The 2634-nt window shown below is 39.7% G+C and overlaps 1 pseudogene; it reads right to left on the reverse strand.

Moving 5' to 3' along the window:
• The window catches only part of LOC105552413, a 7717-nt pseudogene extending 5396 nt beyond the window's left edge, over positions 1-2321 (reverse strand).
• Between the last annotated feature and the right edge of the window lie 313 nt (positions 2322-2634).

Here is a 2634-nt window from a genome sequence, read left to right on the forward strand (position 1 = left end):
GGCTATGGTGAAAAAGGAAATATCCTCAGATGAAAACTGGAAAGAAGCTTTCTGAGAAGCTGCTTAGTGTTCTGTTAATTCATCTCCCAGATTTAGAGCTTTCGCCTCAAGAAGCCTTTCACTAATCCTGCTCTTCTCTAATTTGCAGAGTGATATTTGGAAGCGCATAGAGGGCTATGGTGAAAAAGGATATATCCTCAGATGAAAACTGGAAAGAAGCTTTCTGAGAAACTTCTTTGTGTTCTGAGAAATCATCTCACAGAGTTACAGCTTTCCCCTCAAGTAGCCTTCTGCTAAATCAGTTCTTGTGTATTGGCAATGTGATATTTTGAAGCCCATGGAGGGCTATGGTGAAAAAGGAAATATCCTGAGATGAAAAGTGGAAAGAAGGTTCCAGAGAAACTGCTTAGGGTTCTGTTAATTCATCTCACATAGTTACAGCTTTCACATCAAGAATCCGTTCGGTAAGCCTGTTCTTGTGGAATTTGCAAAGTGATATTTGGAAGCCCATAGTGGACTATGAAGAAAAAGAAAGTATTCTCAGAGTAAAACTGGAAAGAAGGTTTCTGAGAAACATCTTTGTGATGTGTGACTTCCACTTACAGAGTTACGGCTACATTTCGTGGATCTGTTTGCTAGCCTTATTTATGTGGAATCTGAGAACTGATATTTCGGATCCCTTTGAAGACTATATGGTCAAAGGAAATATCCTCCGATAACACAGAGAAAGACGCTTTCTGAGAAACTTCTTTGTGTTCTGTGAAATCATGTGACACAGTTACAGTTTTCCCCTCAAGAAGCCTTTCGCTAAGACTGTTCTTCTGGAATTTGCAAACGGATACTTGAAAACTCCTGGAGGGCTATGGTGAAAAAGGAAATATCCTCAGATGAAAACTGGAAAAAAGCTTTCTGAGAAACTGCTTTGTGATGAGTGACTTCCACTCAGAGAGTTACACCTGTATTTCGTAGAGCTGTTTGCTAGCCTTATTTCTCTGGAATCTGAGAAGTGATATTTCGGATCCCTTTAAAGACTACAGGGCCAAAGGAAATATCCTCCGATAACAAAGAGAAAGAAGTTTTCTGAGAAACTTCTTTGTGTTCTGTGAAATCACCTCACAGAGTTACAGCATTCCTCTCATGCAGCCTTTCGCTAAGACTGTTCTTGTGGTATTTGCAAAGTGATATTTTGAAGCTCATGGGGGCTCTGGTGTAAAAGGAAATATCCTCAGATGAAAACTGGAAAGAAGCTTTTTAAGAAACTGTTTTCTGATGTGTGACTTTCACTTACAGAGTTACAGCTGTATTTCGTGGATCTCTTTGCTAGCCTGATTTCTGTGGAATGTGAGAGCTGATATTTCGAATCCCTTTGAAGACAATATGGTCAATGGAAATATTCTCTGATAACAAAGAGAAAGAAGCTTTCTGAGAAACTTCTTTGTATTTTGTGAAATCACCTCACAGAGTTAGAGCTTTCCCCTCAAGAAGACTTTCGCTTAGACTGTTCTTGTGGAATTTGCAAAGTGATATTTGGAAGCACATGGAGGGTTATGGGGAAAAAGAAAATATCTGCAGATGAAAACTTGACAGAAGCTTTCTGAGAAACTGCGTAGTTTTCTCCTAGTACACCTCACAGTGTTACAGCTTTCCACTCAAGAAGCCGTTCGCTAAGCCTGTTCTTGTGCAATTTGCAAAGTGATATTTGGAAGCCCATAAAGGGCTATGGTGAAAAAGAAAATATCCTCAGAAAAACTGGAAAGAAATATTCTGAGAAACTGCTTTGTAATGTTTGACTTCCACTCGCAGAGTTACAGCTCTATTTCGTGGATCTCTTTGCTAGCCTGATTTCTGTGGAATCTGTGAACTGATATTTCAGATCCCTTTGAAGACTCTAGGGCCAAAGGAAACATCCTCCGATAACAAGGAGAAAGAAGCTTTCTGAGAAACTTCTTTGTGTTCTGTGAAATCATCTCCCAGAGTTACAGCTTTCCCCTTAAGAAGCCTTTCGCTAAGACTGTTCTTGTAGAATTTGCAAAGTGATATTTGGAAGCCCACGGAGGGCTATGGTGAAAAAGGAAATATCCTCAGATGAAAACTGGAAAGAAGCTTTGTGAGAAACTGCTTAGTGTTCTCCTAACTCATCTCACAGTGTTACAGCTTTCCCCTGAATTATCCGTTCGCTAAGCTTGTTCTTGTGGAATTTGCAAAGTGATATTTGGAACCCCATAGAGGGCTATGGTGAAAAAGAAAATATCCTCAAAGAAAACCTGGAAAGAAGCTTTCTGAGAAACTTCTTTGTGTTCTGTGAAATCATCTCACAGAGTTACAGCTTTCCCCTCAAGAAGCCTTTGGCTAACACTGTTCTTGTAGAATTTGGAAAGCAATATTTGGAAGCCCATGGAGGGCTATGGTGAAAAACGAAATATCCTCAGATGAAATGTGGAAAGAAGCTTTCTGAGAAACTTGATTCTGTTCTTTGAAATCGTCTCACAGAGTTACAGCTTTGCCTTCAAGAAGCCTTTCGTTAAGACTGTTCTTGTGCAATTTGCAAAGTGATATTTGGAAACCCATGGAAGGCTATGGTGAAAAAGGAAATATCCTCAGATGAAAACTGGAAAGAAGCTTTCTGAGAAGCTG

The sequence above is a fragment of the Mandrillus leucophaeus genome, unplaced genomic scaffold, assembly GCF_000951045.1.
Source record: "Mandrillus leucophaeus isolate KB7577 unplaced genomic scaffold, Mleu.le_1.0 Scaffold1152, whole genome shotgun sequence".
Lineage (NCBI taxonomy): Eukaryota > Metazoa > Chordata > Mammalia > Primates > Cercopithecidae > Mandrillus > Mandrillus leucophaeus.